Source organism: Siphateles boraxobius, unplaced genomic scaffold (genome assembly GCF_051911475.1).
Source record: "Siphateles boraxobius isolate OS27281-9 unplaced genomic scaffold, OSU_SipBor_1 269, whole genome shotgun sequence".
NCBI classification, from domain to species: Eukaryota; Metazoa; Chordata; class Actinopteri; order Cypriniformes; family Leuciscidae; genus Siphateles; species Siphateles boraxobius.
The window spans coordinates 409,245-429,397 of NW_027508886.1; the positions used below are offsets into that span (position 1 = coordinate 409,245).

The 20,153-nt window shown below is 44.7% G+C and overlaps 8 non-coding genes across 8 annotated transcripts; all 8 read right to left on the bottom strand.

Moving 5' to 3' along the window:
* Positions 1-1,710: 1,710 nt before the first annotated feature.
* trnaq-uug (transfer RNA glutamine (anticodon UUG)) lies at positions 1,711-1,782 on the bottom strand. Its single transcript has one exon. It is a non-coding gene; the product is annotated as a tRNA-Gln (tRNA).
* A 224-nt stretch (positions 1,783-2,006) lies between these two features.
* trnai-aau (transfer RNA isoleucine (anticodon AAU)) lies at positions 2,007-2,080 on the bottom strand. The gene has a single exon. It is a non-coding gene; the product is annotated as a tRNA-Ile (tRNA).
* Positions 2,081-11,158: 9,078 nt separating this feature from the next.
* On the bottom strand, positions 11,159-11,230 carry trnap-agg (transfer RNA proline (anticodon AGG)). Its single transcript has one exon. It is a non-coding gene; the product is annotated as a tRNA-Pro (tRNA).
* Positions 11,231-11,995: 765 nt separating this feature from the next.
* On the bottom strand, positions 11,996-12,067 carry trnaq-uug (transfer RNA glutamine (anticodon UUG)). Its single transcript has one exon. It is a non-coding gene; the product is annotated as a tRNA-Gln (tRNA).
* A 763-nt stretch (positions 12,068-12,830) lies between these two features.
* trnai-aau (transfer RNA isoleucine (anticodon AAU)) lies at positions 12,831-12,904 on the bottom strand. The gene has a single exon. It is a non-coding gene; the product is annotated as a tRNA-Ile (tRNA).
* An 88-nt stretch (positions 12,905-12,992) lies between these two features.
* trnap-agg (transfer RNA proline (anticodon AGG)) lies at positions 12,993-13,064 on the bottom strand. The gene has a single exon. It is a non-coding gene; the product is annotated as a tRNA-Pro (tRNA).
* Positions 13,065-15,491: 2,427 nt separating this feature from the next.
* On the bottom strand, positions 15,492-15,563 carry trnaq-cug (transfer RNA glutamine (anticodon CUG)). The gene has a single exon. It is a non-coding gene; the product is annotated as a tRNA-Gln (tRNA).
* Positions 15,564-15,966: 403 nt separating this feature from the next.
* Positions 15,967-16,039, bottom strand: trnaf-gaa (transfer RNA phenylalanine (anticodon GAA)). Its single transcript has one exon. It is a non-coding gene; the product is annotated as a tRNA-Phe (tRNA).
* Between the last annotated feature and the right edge of the window lie 4,114 nt (positions 16,040-20,153).

Genomic DNA, 20,153 nt, shown 5'->3' on the forward strand with positions numbered 1-20,153 from the left:
TTTGCTACAGCATTTGTTTTTTATGTAATTAATTATTATAATATTATAATAATTAATGAATATTATTATTATTATTATGAGCATAAGCATTATTGTTTTTTATACAACTGTGAATCACTTTGAATTGCCTTGTGTACAAATTGTAAATAGTGTGATGAACTTATTAATAAGAAAATAAATAACACTTCTTGGTACAATCTTGCTGCTATCATGCCATGCTTAAATCGTTTTGTTTTGTTTAGCTTTTGTGGCAGAGATTACTAAGAAACACCAAATATTACATAAAGGCGTTTATGACAATTCATAATAATATGATCATCAAACAGATCTAAAACTTAAAATGGTATATCAAATCGTTTTGGTATATCTTTTATAACATAGTTGAGAGTCATTTGTTGAAACAAAAAAACACTTGTTTTTGCCTATTCATGTATTTTTAAATATGTATAACATAGTATTTAAAAAGATAACATAAATATGTATACTGGTGTATAACATAGTATAGTATAACATATATGAATTAAACTTTTTTTTTTAAAGGTTTTAGTAAAAATCTTCTTGTGCTCAAAATAATGTAATGAATGACAAACAATGAGGATGGAGGAATCGAATGAAAGCTTTTTTTATACATTGGAATACTTGATCACTCGAGCGTCACTTCATAGCGTCATCAGCAGCGCTCAAAGGATCTGCCCTCATGTTGTTGCAGTTTGTTTATTTAAGAAATTCATAATAAATAATAATAAAGCAAGATACCCTGTTGAAATATGTGTAATGTGTGGTTTATATAAACTGCAAAGGTAAAGTATACTTAAAACAGATTGTGACCAATGTGAAGGGGGAGGAGAATGTATACGTGCGTCACGTTTAGTCAATAAAACACTTCCGCATAGGATACACCTTTGTATCCTCGCTCATGACTCCTCTGAAAGCCTCCTCACTCCTCGATCCTCGCCTCCTCGGGGTGCAATTAGAGAATTGAGATGTCCTTCAAGATGGCTGAGCTCGATCGGTTTCCGGGTCAAAGGATGGAGGACAGAGGAACGAGGAGACGAGGAGGGATATTGAGAAGCACCCTATGTTTCCCCAATTCCGACTCGGTTTGAGAGTGCCAATTTCACCGCCACGTCAGCAGTTGCGCATCACCTCTGTTTTTTCCCTCCCTTCCGCGAAGAACCTAAAAAATGTTCTACCGAGATTTGAACTCGGATCGCTGGATTCAAAGCCCAGAGTGCTAACCATTACACCATGGAACCAACACACCCTCCCAGCTGTCTGTCTGAGAGCCAGATAGCGATGAGGCTAGGTGGAATCAGGTAGCCTAAAGGAGGCGGGCGTGGTTCCTCTGCCGAAACCCGAGATTGAACCAGTCTAACACTCTCCCAACTGAGCTATTTCAGCCAGGTACTTGTGCTGTTTAGCCTGGCAAATGAAGGTCCCACCGAGATTTGAATTCGGATCACTGGATTCAGAGCCCAGAGTGCTAACTCTTACACCATGGAACCTCGGCGTGTGTCAACTTTTCCCATGAGGTGCAGAGATTTAAGTCATTCAGTCCAGAAGCGCGATAGCAAGGAGCAAAAGAAGCCTTTGTCTTTTAAGCCCATGTTTCCCCAATTCCGACTCGGTTTGAGAGTGCCAATTTCACCGCCACGTCAGCAGTTGCGCATCACCTCTGTTTTTCCCCTACCTTCCGCAAAGATCCTAAAAAGGTTCCACCGAGATTTGAACTCGGATCACTGGATTCAAAGCCCAGAGTGCTAACCATTACACCATGGAACCAAAACACCCTGCTAACTGGCTGTCTGAGAGGTGGAATAAGGTAGACTAAAAGAGGCGGAGGTTGTTCCTCTGCCAAAACCCGGGACCTTTAAATCTTCAGTCTAACGCTCTCCCAACTGAGCTATTTCGGCCAGGTACTTGTGTGGTTTAGCCAGCATGGATGTATGGGAGACCGCCCGTCATTTTCGAGAAGAGCAGAACGAAGGTCACAGAGAGAAAATGAGTGGCCCGTACGGGGATCGAACCCGCGACCTTGGGGTTATTAGCACCACGCTCTAACCAACTGAGCTAACCGGCCTCTCTCTGGCACATTTTATCCCCAATTGGTCAGAAATATCCTGGTTGCCCTTGTTGTGAACTTCTTCTTCTCAAGTGTAGAAAAGATAGAGTTGCAGACCAGGAGATTGTTGAGGTATAAGTTCTTTATTTCGTCGCTGTAGTCATCTCAATCAAGTCTAACTAAGGGAACTTTACATTGTAGTTTATATACATTTCAAGAGGAGGAGTTACATAAAGGTGGAAACAAAAGCATGCAAATGAGGCATCTGGGTTAAGGATGTGCCCTAGACTGAGAGTGTTACCAATCCTAATCCAATCAGCATAACAGTGTAATGTAAATATCCTAATCCAATCAGCCAGACTCTTCACCGATACCTTCACATTATCTTAATGGCCAGGCAGTGCATAAAGACAAAAGGTGATAGTCTCAGTGCTCTGACCAATTTAACTTACAATAGAGAGCTGGACAGACAGGAACAGGCAGGTTTGTGACATCATTTACCTTAGATACAAAATTCACACTAATAAACTTTCTCAGTTTCTATGCTATTGTATTGGAAGCTCAATTATACATTTAAAATAAAATTTGTAATCCTACAGTTCCCCCTTTGAGAGTTCTAAATAACTCTCACAAAATACAAATTTAGACACTTAAAAGTTAAATTCTTGTAACTTGTGATCATTACAGGCTCATGCTTCTGTGTTGCTGTTTCTGCAATTGCATGCTGACACAGAAACAAACATGCAAATTTAGGGTCCGTTAAGTTCTTAAGGGTAATAGTCTTTTCTGTTTGGGACTGTCATTTCTTTGTGAGGGGCGTGAGTCATTTGTTGAATGAAACACTTGATACTGTGGACGCATAGATAGTATGCTATTAGAAGAAATAACAGCAGAATTGCTATTTCCTTTATCCACAGCCAGGGTTTCCCAATCAAGTTTCCGAACCATGAAAAATTAACTTCAGTCATCTGGTGTAATTTTGCTGAAAGATCAAGAATGTCTTGTTGGATTTTGTTCAAGTTCTCTGTTGGATCCATTAACCCGGTGCAGCACTCAGGTCCGATGATGGTGCAGGCTCCTCCTTGCGTTGCTAGAATGTAATCCAAGGCCACTCTGTTCTGTAAGATCATTATCTTGTGCGAAGCGAGAGTGTCCGTGATGTTACCAAGGGCCCAAGCCGTATCATTGGCCAATTTCTGTACAGAATTCGATAAGCTTCTGACTTGATCAAGGGCTTGCATGACACCATAAGATGGTATTAATGCTCCAAGAGTTCTTGACCACCATGTTTGTGCACAAGTGAGTCCTGGAATGCAGCCATCTGCTTTGTTAGTGGTAGGAGCTGAATTTTGTAGCTGTGGGGAGCTTGGGGTGGAGTGTGTATTTTCTCTGATAGCTGGTAGAATATAAACCAGGGTGCACCTTCCGTTAAATTGGCTGGGGAGGATGCTGTAGACAGAAGTTCCACATAACCAAAAAGTGTCAGTTGGTGGAGAGATCATACACAACTGATTTATTTCAAAAAAATTTGGTAGGGATGGGTTTCTGGAGAAACACTCTGTTAAGTCATTTTCCTCTTTCTTATCTGTTGTAGTAACGTACACGTGGGATTCTGCTCCTCTTTCAATCACAAAGCTGCAACGTTCACGAGGAATTTCCCCCAGTGGAGTCGATGCTGGAGCATAATTTTCCATGCACCAATAGAACATCATTGGCAGGAGTAGATCTGTCATGATGGGAGTAGCTGAAGTTAGGTTGCAGGATGGTAGTCCTGGAATGCAACACGGAGAAGCTGGAGGAATTGTTGTATTGTGACATGTATCCTTGTTGTATAATTCACTGGTATGATGATTGAATAAGGTACACGTGTCACATTTGGAGATAGGGTGTGCCACCCAGGGGATTCCTGCTCCTACTGAAGGTGCGTGTGGCATGCAAACGTCCTTTCCAGCAAACAAGGCATTTCCTGACATATTCATTAGCTCTAAGAATATGTTGTTTCTGGAGTCCACACTTTGTGCGATGTCCATGATGCTTAGTAGAACGACAATCTTGATCATGTTGATGGATGACTGAAGGTTTCGTATGTGAGTCTCTGCGTTGTGTATTTTTTTTTTTCTTTCGTGATAGTTGGTTCGCCAGTGAGTCTAGTTGTTTTCTGGAGGTTGTGGCTTCATACGCAGGTGAGGAGGTTGGTGCGTATGGGTCCCGGACTGTCATCAAGTGGTGTCTGCACAGAATAAGAAAGAAAAAAAAAAAAAAAGACAGTAGAGCAGTATTTGTTCAACACTAGGATTGTGAACTTTTTCTGAGTCTGCTATTGTTGATTTCCTCTTTCCCTATTTCTTAAACCTTTGACACCTAAAGAACAGTGAGGTAAGGATGGACTAGGATAGGGCCTATGAGGGAAGTCTTCACCCCAGGGTTAACCCTCGAAGCCTACTGCATTCGGTTCTTCCCGGGGCTCCTCACTGGTTCTGTGTCCTAACCTATCCCTGTTGGTGGGGGAACAACCTTACAGTGTGTACAATGAGTCCAGGTTTTCCTTCCCTCACACAATACTGCAGCGGCTGTAATCAACATCACTTGATGTGGCCCATGCCACTTTGGTTCTAATGGCTTATTTCTGAATGACTTTATCATGACCCATTGACCTGGGATGATTGTGTGTCCCCCTTCTGGTGAAGTCTGCCAACATGACTCAACTCTCCCTCTGGCACTCTGTACCGCCTTTGTTAGGTTTTCACAGTAAGCAATCAGGGCATCTGAGGTAATGTGTACATCAGCATTTCTAAGATCAATCACACCTGGCATCTGCATGGGGCGTCCAGTAATAATCTCATGAGGGCTCAGTCCTACTGTTCTGTTAGGTGATGCTCTCATACTACACAGTACTGCTGGCAACGCTTCAACCCATGGTACTCCTTCCTGATGCATTTTGCTTAGCCTGATTTTGATTGTTCTGTTTGCACGTTCAACCTGTCCTGATGCTTGTGGCCTATAGGGGCAGTGGAGGTTCCACTTAATCTGCAACATTCTAGACACTTCCTTGACTATCTGTCCTGTGAAGTGTGTACCTTGATCTGAGTCAATCCAATCTGGTAATCCCCATCTGGGAATGAAATCAGTGACAAGACATTTAGCAGTATGTGCAGCTGTAGCACGCCCTGTTGGATAAGCTTCTACCCATCTTGAGAACTTGTCTATTACTACCAAAACATCAGTTTTTCCCTTACAACGAGGCAATGATATGTAATCAACTTGCAGGTGACGAAATGGTCCTGGTGGAGCTGGGGTATGTGCTGCTGGTGTAGTGGCTGCTGGTATATCATTATTTTTCTGACATGTAACACACCTCTTGGCTGTTTCTGTGGCTACATTTCTGAATTTTGGATTCCACCACTGATTTGAGAACCTGTGATTCATCGTTGCTGGACCACTGTGACCTAAACTGTGTATTTGTTGAGCCAAATATGGCAGCAGTGATTCGGGAGCGACATACTTTCCCCCTTTGGTCCAGCAACCAGATGAATCCACTGTGGCTCCTTTGTCTAACCATGTCCATGCTTCATACAGAGGAACGTCTTTGTACAGATCAATTATTGATTCAGGAGGCATAATTGTCTTCTGTGCTGCACTACCTGAACACACTTGTACAGTTGCATAGAAACAAGCCTGTTTAGCTGCCATATCAGCAAGAGCATTACCTTTAGCTTCCGTAGTATTAGTTGTGAGATGTGCTTTCACTTTGATCACTGCTAATTTCTTTGGAAGTTTCATGGAAAACATTAGATCTTTCACTAATTCAGCATGCTTAATGGGGGATCCAGCAGAAGTTAGAAACTGTCTGGTTTGCCAAATGACACCAAAATCATGAATTACCCCAAAAGCATATCTGGAATCTGTGTAGATATTAGCAACTGATCCTGAAGCTAGCGTGCATGCTCTTGTTAGGGCTACTAGTTCTGCAGCTTGAGCTGAAAAATGATCTGGAAGACGTCCTGAAGCTAACACTTCCGTGGTGGACGTTACTGCATAACCTGCTCGTCTGTTACCTTCAATTACTTGAGCTGAACCGTCAACAAACAACTCAAATTCTGAATTCTCTGTGGGAGTTTCTTTTATTTCACTCATAGGTGTATATGTAAGCGTAACACAATCGTGTGTCATTTCTCCTTCATCCTCTAACAAAACTTCAGTCATAGCAGACATCATACATGAGGACGGATTCGTGACAGGTGCACGCTGTAAGACAATATTCGGGGCTGTGAGAGTTGCTAACCAATTTCCCCAGCGAGAGGAAGTGACAGAAGTGACTTTTGCTTGATTCATTAATGCGGACACTGCATGCGGACATCTTACGTTTACAGACTGTCCTAACACCATTCCTGATGAAGCCTGAAGCGCTAGATGCACTGCCTGTACTGCTCTGAGGCATGGGCCCATACCTTGAGCTACTATGTCAAGTTTACCAGAATAGTAATGAATTGGGCGTAAACTGCCCCCATGATCTTGCATTAGACATGCAGTCATGAAGCTTAAATGTTCATGGACATAAAGCACAAATGCTCTATCAGTTTGGGCAATTCCTAATGCTGGTGCTTGACATAGTGCTCTCTTCAAATCATTGAACGCTTTGAGGTGACATTCTTCCATACAAACAGTATCAGAATCTTTACCATGGCCTTTCAACAAGTCATAGAGCGGCTGTGCAATTGAGGCATAGTCTTCAATCCAAGGTCTACAGTAACCTGCTGTTCCTAAAAATGATCGGAGTGTTTTAATGGTAGTAGGCGGGGGTATGGCTTTGACTGAAGCCGCTCGATCCTGTGTAATGGATCTATTTCCTGCACCAATTGTTTGACCCAGAAATGTGACTTGCTTTTTAGCAATTTGAGCTTTGTGAAAGCTGCATTTGTGTCCTTTCTTATGCAAATAGTCCAACAATGATGCCAATTCAGTTTGATGTACCTCGTGATCTGTTGAGGAAATCAAAATATCATCGACATATTGGATCATAGTGGACTGTTTTACCGGACATTCTGGGTCACACAAATCACGTCTGACAGCCTGATGGTATATGGTTGGGGAGTTTTGAAATCCCTGTGGCAAACGTGTCCACTGGTATTGCTCATAGTCAACTGTGAAAGCTAACCATGGCTGGCTGTCAGAGTGCAACGGTACAGAAAAGAATCCATTAGACATATCAATTACTGAAAAAATCTTACTCTCTAATGGTATGCCATTACAAATTGTGGAAGGATCTGCCACTAGAGGGGTGATTTTATCAATATTGTTATTGGCTACTCTGTAGTCTATTGTAAGTCTCCATGTCCCATTGGATTTCTTGATGGGCCAAATGGGTGAGTTACAGGGACTGTTGGTTTTAACTAGCACTCCTTGCGTCAGCAACTTTTCTACAATAGGTTTGATCCCCTGTATAGCTTCCTTATTGATCGGATATTGTTTGGTGACCGGAGGTGGAGTCCCCGTCAATTTTATTGGTTCTACACCTGTCAACAAACCACAATCATCCTTGTCTTTAGCCCAAATTGGATGATTCTGTAACAAAGCATACTCTGGAGGGATTACATTATTGGTAGAAACTTGTGCTGAGGAAATTTGAATGCTAGCAGATTCTGAGGACACGTCTAAAGTTAGATGTATTTGTCTCAGGAGATCCATGCCTAAAATTGCACCTGTATTTAATGGAGCACATAACAATTTTGTAGTCAGAGTTTTTGGGCCAAATTGTACATCTATGGGCGGGGTTTCATACAAATCAGAATCTTCACCTATTACGCCAGTTAAAGAAAATTTGGTTTTCTTGTACGGAATGTCTAAACCTTTAGCCAATTTTGTAGGAATTATGGTAATTTCTGCACCTGTATCAAGCAAAAAATCAATTTCTTTCTCTTGTATGCTACCTTTCACAAAAATTCTTGTGTCATTATGATGTATTACAGGGGTAAGGTAGCTACTCACAGCCCCAACAATTAGTTTTTTTCCTGGTCTTTTTGTGCTCTTAAAAGAGCCTGAACAAGCTGTCCTAAAGTTTCAGTGGACACTTGCGGAACTGCTTCCGGGTTGTAAGCAGGCTGAGAAGGAGCAGAATTATGCATAGCATTTCTTTTTGTATCTTGCAATTTCTTCCTACACTCTTTCTCCCAATGTCCTAATCTTCCACAATAGTGGCAGCTCCCTTCTTTTTTAGACCACCTGTTTTCTTGTTTTGCTGTGCTAAATGTAGCTGCTGCTGCTACTCTCACTTTGGTTTTAACATCAGCATCTCTTTCCCATGCAGCTAACCTGTCAACGTTACTTCTGAGAGTTCTGTTAGACCAAGTTAGATCTAGGAATGGCAAAGCTCTTCTGTATTCGGCTACAAGGCCATCTGACCAGATACGAATTAGTGGTCCTTTGTCATCGAGCACACTTTCGGAATCATCCACTATTCCACTGTAAGTTATGGCTGACTGACAAAACCGTTCAGTATATTCATTTACCGTTTCTTCTTTCTTTTGTACACAGCTAGTAACTCTAGACCAGTCTATTTTGGGTCCTAAGATAGTCTTTAGGATTTTCAAAACACCTTCTCTCATATCGCCTCTACTGGCATGTTGTAGTTCAGAAGTCACTGCAGATTCAAAACTGTTGAATTCAGAATCAGTTAAAATTTGTGACATTAACTGTGTGACTTCTGTTAACGACATGTCATATAGACGAATTTTGCTGATCAATGCCCTTCTAAATTCAGAAAACTGTTTACGTGGTGAGGGTAAACTCTCAGAGAGTCGTTCTATATCCTTAGGTCCAAGGGCTTTTGCGACAGTTTGTATTCGGACTACAGAAGGGTGGGTAGAAACACTTTCATTTTCCTCAATTCCCTGTGATCTTTTTCTAGCTCCACACACATAAACTGAATTAACAGGCTTATCAGTGACTGATTGGACGGCTACATCTGTTTCAAAGAACGTTCGTAAATCAGGGTAAATGTTATCAGGCTGACTTACTTCTTCCCCATCAGTTTTTTCTGCATCTTTGTTGCGGTTCAATTTCTTGGTTAAAGAGGAAACTTTAGCCCGGAGCTCATTAATCTGTTTCTCTAGCTCTGAGTTGCGTTTAGACTGTTCTGTAGCTAGTGCTAAACCAAATTCTCTATGGCAACATATTATGCCTTTCACATTGTTCTTGCGAATACTTGCTCCTAGTACTTTTTTACACTCATCTACCGACCAAGTTTTGTCTGGATGAATCTCATATTTCTGCGTTAGTTCTTTTCTAACTTTCTCAGTGACTATTAGGTTCATTTGTTCTCCTAACAGTGTTTTAAATTCACTATCTGACCACAAAGGAGTCGCAAGACCAAATTTTTCAGTTGTTGGAACCAGCCTAGCATTCGTTCTAACCATTTTGTGGATTTCTTTATCACACAATCAAAAACACTAAAACTTCTCTGATCAAAAGAGTCTACACTTATGTCACAGATCAAACTGTTGATAAACCTTCCTTGTTACCAACACATCACATTTAACTTCCCTGCCAGAAACAGAGGATGAAACACAAAATATTAGCACGTTACGCTAATCTTCCCTGAAAGAAACGGAAAGGATCTTTCACCTTCCTAACTTTTTAGAGGATAAAACAAAATTACTAGCATGTATTGCTAACTCTTCCCTGCCTGAAACAGAGGATCAAACTTTCCTCTCTAAAAGAAAAACTTTTAAAAGGGTAACCAAAATAAATAGCCTGTAAGACTACCTCTTCTCTGCTTGCACAGAGGCTAACAATATTTTAACTTGAATGCTAAAATCTTCCCTGTCTGCACAGAGGATACCAACAACTTCCCTGACTATTCAGAGGATCAAACTCTCTTCTCTAAAAGAATTTTTTTAGAGGGTAACACCACAAGGTAACAAACAACAAAACAAATAATTAGCAAAATACTACTAATCTTCCCTGCCTGACACAGAGGATATCTTTTTAACATGTGATGTTAAAAACGTCCCTGCCTGAACAGAGGATATATTTTAATCTTTAAAAGACAACTTCTAAAGGATAACTTTGGGTAATCAAACACTACATCTGTCTGATAACTCTTTCTCTGACGGCACAGAGGATAATTTTTACTGGTTTTTCAACGGTTCTTTGAATGGAGTGAAACTCACCAAATTATTGTTGTATGGAAAAAATTCCGTCTGGAAACTCAGTCAGAGATCTTTGTTGAGCTTGGTTCTGGAACTCAGTTAGCTTTGTTGAGATCTTTGTTGAGATTCAGTTCTGGAACACAGTCAGCTTTGTTGAGATCTTTGTTGAGATTCAGTTCTGGAACACAGTCAGCTTTGTTGAGATCTTTGTTGAGATTCAGTTCGCGAACTCAGGCAGCTTTGTTGAGATCTTTCTGGATTCAAAAGATTCAGTCTGGAACTGGAAAGTAAGATCTTTGTTGAGATCTTTGAGCTTTGAAGTTTCAAAAGTTCATTCTTTGTTGAGTTTCAGTTTCTCCATCCGGGTCACGGCACCATCTGTTGTGAACTTCTTCTTCTCAAGTGTAGAAAAGATAGAGTTGCAGACCAGGAGATTGTTGAGGTATAAGTTCTTTATTTCGTTGCTGTAGTCATCTCAATCAAGTCTAACTAAGGGAACTTTACATTGTAGTTTATATACATTTCAAGAGGAGGAGTTACATAAAGGTGGAAACAAAAGCATGCAAATGAGGCATCTGGGTTAAGGATGTGCCCTAGACTGAGAGTGTTACCAATCCTAATCCAATCAGCATAACAGTGTAATGTAAATATCCTAATCCAATCAGCCAGACTCTTCACCGATACCTTCACATTATCTTAATGGCCAGGCAGTGCATAAAGACAAAAGGTGATAGTCTCAGTGCTCTGACCAATTTAACTTACAATAGAGAGCTGGACAGACAGGAACAGGCAGGTTTGTGACATCATTTACCTTAGATACAAAATTCACACTAATAAACTTTCTCAGTTTCTATGCTATTGTATTGGAAGCTCAATTATACATTTAAAATAAAATTTGTAATCCTACACCCTAATCAGGCTGAAGAGATTAAAAGCAAAGCCTAATAATGGGCTCGTCCGGGATTTGAACCCGGGACCTCTCGCACCCTAAGCGAGAATCATACCCCTAGACCAACGAGCCGAAACATACATCCTCCGTGCTGCTGTCGGGCCGCAAACATTTCAGCTTCCATGGCTTAAAGCGCAATTTTCTTATTAAATCAACAATTAAAAGGTAGCCGGTGCAAAGTTTCCAGCACAGAGGAAATGGGGCCTCTTTTTTTGTGGTCATTGGAAATCACGCTGCAGGACCTGCACACGAATAATGAGAAGCTTACTTACAGGAGCCTGGTCTGCAACACTGGACCCAGTTGATGTTGCAGGAGCAGAGGCAGCACTTGGCTGGACAGAAGGCTGTGGAGGAGACTGCAGAGGAGGCTGAGCAGGGCGCAGAGGAGGAGACTGCAGAGGAGGCTGGGCAGGGCGCAGAGGAGGAGACTGCAGAGGAGGCTGGACAGGGTGCACAGGAGGAGACTGCAGAGGAGGCTGGGCAGGGTGCAGAGGAGGAGACTGCAGAGGAGGCTGGGCAGGGCGCTGCAGTCCTGTGGGTGGCTGTAGTGAGGATAGTCCTGGTGCAAAAGGACAGGGGTTGAAAGCCTCCTCACTCCTCGATCCTCGCCTCCTCGCGGTGCAATTAGAGAATTGAGATGTCCTTCAAGATGGCTGAGCTCGATCGGTTTCCGGGTCATAGGATGGAGGACAGAGGAACGAGGAGACGAGGAGGGATATTGAGAAGCACCCTATGTTTCCCCAATTCCGACTCGGTTTGAGAGTGCCAATTTCACCGCCACGTCAGCAGTTGCGCATCACCTCTGTTTTTTCCCTCCCTTCCGCGAAGAACCAAAAAAGGTTCTACCGAGATTTGAACTCGGATCGCTGGATTCAAAGCCCAGAGTGCTAACCATTACACCATGGAACCAACACACCCTCCCAGTTGTCTGTCTGAGAGGCAGATAGCGATGAGGCTAGGTGGAATCAGGTAGCCTAAAGGAGGTGGGAGTGGTTCCTCTGCCGAAACCCGAGATTGAACCAGGGACCTTTAGATCTTCAGTCTAACACTCTCCCAACTGAGCTATTTCAGCCAGGTACTTGTGCTGTTTAGCCTGGCAAATGAAGGTCCCACCGAGATTTGAATTCGGATCACTGGATTCAGAGCCCAGAGTGCGAACCCTTACACCATGGAACCTCGGCGTGTGTCAACTTTTCCCATGTGGTGCAGAGATTTAAGTCATTCAGAAGCGCGATAGCAAGGAGCAAAAGAAGCCTTTGTCTTTTAAGCCCATGTTTCCCCAATTCCGACTCGGTTTGAGAGTGCCAATTTCACCGCCACGTCAGCAGTTGCGCATCACCTCTGTTTTTCCCCTCCCTTCCGCAAAGATCCTAAAAAGGTTCCACCGAGATTTGAACTCGAATCGCTGGATTCAAAGCCCAGAGTGCTAACTATTACACCATGGAACCAAAACACCCTGCTAACTGGCTGTCTGAGAGGTGGAATAAGGTAGACTAAAAGAGGCGGAGGTTGTTCCTCTGCCAAAAACCGGGACCTTTAAATCTTCAGTCTAACGCTCTCCCAACTGAGCTATTTCGGCCAGGTACTTGTGTGGTTTAGCCAGCATGGATGTATGGGAGACCGCCCGTCATTTTCGAGAAGAGCAGAACGAAGGTCACAGAGAGAAAATGAGTGGCCCGTACGGGGATCGAACCCGCGACCGTGGCGTTATTAGCACCACGCTCTAACCAACTGAGCTAACCGGCCTCTCTCTGGCACATTTTATCCCCAATTGCTCAGAAATATCCTGGTTGCCCTAATCAGGCTGAAGAGATTAAAAGCAAAGCCTAATAATGGGCTCGTCCGGGATTTGAACCCGGGACCTCTCGCACCCTAAGCGAGAATCATACCCCTAGACCAACGAGCCAAAACATACATCCTCCGTGCTGCTGTCGGGCCGCAAACATTTCAGCTTCCATTGCTTAAAGCGCAATTTTCTTATTAAATCAACAATTAAAAGGTAGCCGGTGCAAAGTTTCCAGCACAGAGGAAATGGGGCCTCTTTTTTTGTGGTCATTGGAAATCACGCTGCAGGACCTGCACACGAATAATGAGAAGCTTACTTACAGGAGCCTGGTCTGCAACACTGGACCCAGTTGATGTTGCAGGAGCAGAGGCAGCACTTGGCTGGACAGAAGGCTGTGGAGGAGACTGCAGAGGAGGCTGAGCAGGGCGCAGAGGAGGAGACTGCAGAGGAGGCTGGGCAGGGCGCAGAGGAGGAGACTGAAGAGGAGGCTGGGCAGGGTGCACAGGAGGAGACTGCAGAGGAGGCTGGGCAGGGTGCAGAGGAGGAGACTGCAGAGGAGTCCGGTGGGACTGCAGAGGAGCCCGGTGGGCACGTGGGCTGGAGCCTGCCTCTTCAGCACGTATGCTTTGAAAAGGGCCATATTGGTGTTAGGCCCGGCCTTTGCCTTCTTCAGGTAGGTGATGAGAGCCTGGGCCTCCTTGCTTGGGTCCTCATACACCTCCTTTATTGACCTACCCTTAAAATCCTCAAACTCCACCATCAGACACCAAGAGTCTCCTGTCCTGTGGGCATCCTGCAGCATGGCCTGTTTTTTTCTGATACACTTCTACAGCCTCGCCTACCTCCCTGATCTGCGAGGTGTATCTGAGGAACAGGTGTTTGTTGTCCGACAGCGGGTTGTCCCTCTCCTCCTCCCCCAAAATGCTGCTGACCAGATAGCAGGCATACGACAGTGAGTTCTTCAGCAGCCACAGGAACCTCTGACCCTGGTGTTTCCCAAACTGGATCTTGCAGTGAGCCAGAACCAGGAACTGGTCTCCAGGATTCCCTCCATTCTGCCTCACAAAGGCAGTGGCCTCAGCCAAGACCTCCTCTTTACACCTGGCCCTCCCTGCCAACACGATCTTCCTCCTATTGGCCTCCTCAGTTGGCCCCATAAGGAGTCGACCCTCAGAGGTTCTTCGTAAAACCGGGTATGCATACATAATCTGAAAGGACACAGGCATAAACAGAACGTTACATAGCTGTCATATTCCAACTGAAAGTATTTTACTACAGCATTTTTTTATGTAATTAATTATTATAATATTATAATAATTAATGATTATTATTATTATGAGCATAAGCATTATTGTTTTTTATACAACTGTGAATCACTTTGAATTGCCTTGTGTACAAATTGTAAATAGTGTGATGAACTAATTAATAAGAAAATAAATAACACTTCTTGGTACAATCTTGCTGGTATCATGCCATGCTTAAATCGTTTTGTTTTGTTTAGCTTTTGTGGCAGAGATTACTAAGAAACACCAAATATAACATAAAGGCGTTTATGACAATTCATAATAATATGATCATCAAACAGATCTAAAACTTAAAATGGTATATCAAATCGTTTTGGTATATCTTTTATAACATAGTTGAGAATCATTTGTTGAAACAAAAAAACACTTGTTTTTGCCTATTCATGTCTTTTTAAATATGTATAACATAGTATTTAAAAAGATAACATAAATATGTATACTGGTGTATAACATAGTATAGTATAACATATATGAATTAAACTTTTTTTTTTAAAGGTTTTAGTAAAAATCTTCTTGTGCTCAAAATAATGTAATGAATGACACAAAAAATACTAAATTAACAACAACAAAAAAATGGTTTAAGGAGGATATAGCTTAATTAGCGGTCGGCTAATTATCTTGACAGTAGTGACAATTTTTTTTACTGTATATCATGGTAAAGTTGCAGGTTCACATGTACAGAAGAAAACGTGTGCTATTACACGCTAGCTGGCTTTATTGCCATGTTTAATTGTCTAAAAACAAACACTGTTTATGAATAAATAATGATCGATTATAGAGTCGTGAAGAATAGACTTACCTGTTGCAAAGATTGCAAAGATGACGATAATAACAGCGGTCGCCGATTGGTCAAAAGTAAGCCACAGGAGCAGAGCCAGGAGAGAAACGCGATTGGTCAAAAGTAAGCCACAGGAGAGAAAGGCGATTGGTCAAAAGTAAGCCACAGGAGAGAAACACGATTGGTCAAAAGTAAGCCACAGGAGAGAACAAGATTGGTCAAAAGTAAGCTACAGCAGAGAAACACAATTGGCTCACGTGGGCTTACTTTGGGCTTACTTTGGCTCAATCGGTAGGAAGCAGTAGGCGCAAGCGAGAGGTAGTGGGATCAATGCCTGCATTCTCCAGTGCTGTCCATCCTTTTTACGCCCCACTTCAAGGGGCACTACCTAGATGAGCTCTTGCGGCTCAGTGCTGCCGAAAAAGTTTTTTCGAACGAGGTACTGCACACATTCCTGGCAAAAGCAGGTCCCACCGAGATTTGAACTCGGATCACTGGATTCAGAGCCCAGAGTGCTAACCATTACACGATAGAACCTTGGCGTGTGTCAACTTTTCCCATGAGCAGCAGAGATTTAAGTCATTGAGTCCAGAAGCACGATAGCAAGGATTTAAGTCATTGAGTCCAGAAGCACGATAGCAAGGAGCAAATGAAGCCTTTGCTTTTTAAGCCCATGTTTCCCCAATTCCGACTCGGTTTGAGAGTGCCAATTTCACCGCCACGTCAGCAGTTGCGCATCACCTCTGTTTTTTCCCTCCCTTCCGCAAAGAACCTAAAAAGGTTCCACCGAGATTTGAACTCAGATTTCTGGATTCAAAGCCCAGAGTGCTAATCATTACACCATGGAACCAACACACTCTGCTAGCTGGCTGTCTGAGAGGCAGATAGCGATGAGGCTAGGTGGAATCAGGTAGACTAAAAGAGGCGGACGTGGTTCCTCTGCCGAAACCCGGTATTGAACCAGGGACCTTTAGATCTTCAGTCTAACGCTCTCCCAACTAAGCTATTTCGGCCAGATACTTGTATGGTTTAGCCAGCAGGGATGTCTGGGAGACCGCCCGTCATTTTCGAGAAGAGCAGAGCGAAGGTCCCAGAGAGAAAATGAGTGGCCCGTACGGGGATGAAAACCCGCCACCTTGGCGTTATTAGCACCACGCTCTAAGCAACTGAGCTAACCGGCCTCTCTCTGACACATTTTATCCCCAATTTCTCACAAATATCCTGGTTGCCCTAATCAGGCTGAAGAGATTAAAAGCAAAGCCTAATAATGGGCTCGTCTGGGATTTGAGCCCGGGACCTCTCGCACCCTAAGCGAGAATCATACCCCTAGACCAACGAGCCGAAACATACATCCTCCCTGCTGCTGCCGGGCCGCAAACATTTCAGCTTCCATGGCTTAAAGCGCAATTTTTTGATTAAATCTACTATTAAAAGGTAGCCAGTGCAAAGTTTCCAGCACAGAGGAAATGCGGCCTCTTTTTTTGTGGTCATTGGAAATCACGCTGCAGGACCTGCACACGAATAATGAGAAGCTTACTTACAGGAGCCTGGTCTGCAACACTGGACCCAGTTCATGTTGCAGGAGCAGAGGCAGCACTTGGCTGGACAGAAGGCTGTGGAGGAGACTGCAGAGGAGGCTGAGCAGGGCGCAGAGGAGGAGACTGCAGAGGGGCTGGGCAGGGCGCAGAGGAGGAGACTGCAGAGGAGGCTGGGCAGGCCGCAGAGGAGGAGACTGCAGAGGAGGCTGGGCAGGGCGCTGCAGTCCTGTGGGTGGCTGTAGTGAGGATGGTCCTGGTGCAGAGGGACAGGGGTTGAAGGCCTTGCTGGAAAGATTGGAGTTGCTCTTTCCAGTGGACAGGAAGCTCTGCAGGCGACTGGGACACCTGGCCAGGGGTCCACAATGCTGGAGGAGCAGGATAAGGGGCAGGAGCAGGGGCAGTAGCACGAGCCGGGGCAGGAGCAGGGCCTCTCGAGCCTGCAGTGGCTGGAGAAAAAAGAAAAAACTTACCCACTTACAGGGTTTGGCTGGAGACAAAATCTTTTGTGCCAGCTGTGAAGCAAATAAATGCTTCCCCCGCGCCAACAGGGCCTACACATTGGTCGACAGCAGTGGCCTGTTCTTAGTGGCAGTAGGTGGAGGAGGAAAAGACACAGTGGCAGTGGGCACAGCATCAGTGAGGACAGATGCAGTGGGCACAGTGGTGGTGGGCACGTGGGCTGGAGTAATGTATATAATAATGTAATGAATGACACAAAAAAATACTAAATTAACAACAACAAAAAAATGGTTTAAGGAGGATATAGCTTAATTAGCGGTCGGCTAATTATCTTGACAGTAGTGGCATGTTTTTTACTGTATATCATGGTAAAGTTGCAGGTTCACATGTACAGAATAAAAAGTGTGCTATTACACGCTAGCTAGCTTTATTGGCATGTTTAATTGTCCAAAAAAAAACACTGTTTATGAATGAATAATGATCGATTATACAGTCGTGAAGAATAGACTTACCTGTTGCAAAGATTGCAAAGATGACGATAATAATAGCGGTCGCCGATTGGTCAAAAGGAAGCCACAGGAGCAGAGCCAGGAGAGAAACGCGATTGGTCAAAAGTAAGCCACAGGAGAGAAAGGCGATTGGTCAAAAGTAAGCCACAGGAGAGAAAAACGATTGGTCAAAAGTAAGCCACAGGAGAGAACGCGATTGGTCAAAAGTAAGCCACAGCAGAGAAACACGATTGGCTCACGTGGGCTTACTTTGGGCTTACTTTGGCTCAATCGGTAGGAAGCAGTAGGCGCAAGCGAGAGGTAGTGGGATCGATGCCTGCATTCTCCAGTGCTGTCCATCCTTTTTACGCCCCCCTTCAAGGGGCACTACCTAGATGAGCTCTTACGGCTCAGTGCTGCCGAAAATGTTTTTTCGAACGAGGTACTGCACACATTCCTGGCAAATGCAGGTCCCACCGAGATTTGAACTCGGATCTACAATTAAAAGGTAGCCAGTGATCGCACCTCGTCTTTGTCTTTGAGAGCGATGGACACCTCCTCTCCATCATCGAGGGGAATTAGCTCAAATGGTAGAGCGCTCGCTTAGCATGCGAGAGGTAGCGGGATCGATGCCTGCATTCTCCAGTGCTGTCCTTCCTTTTTACGCCCCCTTTCAAGAGGCACTACCTAGATGAGCTCTTCCGGCTCAATGCTGCCGAAAATGTTTTTTCGAACGAGGTACTGCACACATTCCTGGCAAAAGCAAGTCCCACCGAGATTTGAACTCGGATCGCTGGATTCAGAGCCAAGAGTGCAAACCATTACACCATGGAACCTTGGCGTGTGTCAACTTTTCCCATGAGCAGCAGAGATTTAAGTCATTGAGTCCAAAAGCACGATAGCAAGGAGCAAATGAAGCCTTTGCTTTTTAAGCCCATGTTTCCCCAATTCCGACTCTGTTTGAGATTGCCAATTTCACTGCCACGTCAGCAGTTGCGCATCACCTCTGCTTTTTCCCACCCTTCCGCAAAGAACCTAAAAAGGTTCTACCGAGATTGGAACTTGGATCGCTGGATTCAAAGCCCAAAGTGCTAACCATTACACCATGGAACCAACACTTCCTGATAGCTGGCTGTCTGAGAGGCAGATAGCGATGAGGCTAGGTGGAATCAGGTAGACTAAAAGAGGCGGACGTGGTTCCTCTGCCGAAACCCGGGATATAAATATCCTGGTTGCCCTAATCAGGCTGAAGAGATTAAAAGCAAAGCCTAATAATGGGCTCATCCGGGATTTGAACCAGGGACCTCTCGCACCCTAAGCGAGAATCATACCCCTATACCAATGAGCCGAAACATACATCCTCCCTGCTGCTGCCGAGCCGCAAACATTTCAGCTTGCATGGCTTAAAGCGCAATTTTTTGATTAAATCTACAATTAAAAGGTAGCCAGTGCAAAGTTTCCAGCACAGAGGAAATGCGGCCTCTTTTTTTGTGGTCATTGGAAATCACGCTGCAGCACCTGCACACGAATAATGAGAAGCTTACTTACAGGAGCCTGGTCTGCAACACTGGACCCAGTTGATGTTGCAGGAGCAGAGGCAGCACTTGGCTGGACAGAAGGCTGTGGAGGAGACTGCAGAGGAGGCTGAACAGGGCGCAGAGGAGGAGACTGCAGAGGAGGCTGGGCAGGGCGCAGAGGAGGAGACTGCAGAGGAGGCTGGGCAGGGCGCAGAGGAGGAGACTGCAGAGGAGGCTGGGCAGGGCGCAGAGGAGGAGACTGCAGAGGAGGCTGGGCAGGGGGCTGCAGTCCTGTGGGTGGCTGTAGTGAGGATGGTCCTGGTGCAGAGGGACAGGGGTTGAAGGCCTTGCTGGAAAGATGGGAGTTGCTCTTTCCAGTGGACAGGAAGCTCTGCAGGTGACTGGGACATCTGGCCAGGGGTCCACAATGCTGGAGGAGCAGGATAAGGGGCAGGAGCAGGGGCAGTAGCACGAGCCGGGGCAGGAGGAGGGCCTCTCGAGCCTGCAGTGGCTGGAGAAAAAAGAAAAAACTTACCCACTTACAGGGTTTGGCTGGAGACAAAATCTTTTGTGCCAGCTGTGAAGCAAATAAATGCTTCCCCCGCGCCAACAGGGCCTTCACATTGGTCGCCAGCAGTGGGCTGTTCTTAGTGGCAGTAGGTGGAGGAGGAACAGACACAGTGGCAGTGGGCACAGCAGCAGTGAGGACAGATGCAGTGGGCAAAGTGGCGGTGGGCACGTGGGCTGGAGCCTGCCTCTTCAGCACGTATGCTTTGAAAAGGGCCATATTGGTGTTAGGCCCGGCCTTTGCCTTCTTCAGGTAGGTGATGAGAGCCTGGGCCTCCTTGCTTGGGTCCTCATACACCTCCTTTATTGACCTACCCTTAAAATCCCCAAACTCCACCATCAGACACCAAGAGTCTCCTGTCCTGTGGGCATCCTGCAGCATGGCCTGTTTTTTTCTGATACACCTCTACAGCCTCGCCTACCTCCCTGATCTGCGAGGTGTATCTGAGGAACAGGTGTTTGTTGTCCGACAGCGGGTTGTCCCTCTCCTCCTCCCCCAAAATGCTGCTGACCAGATAGCAGGCATACCACAGTGAGTTCTTCAGCAGCCTGAGGAAC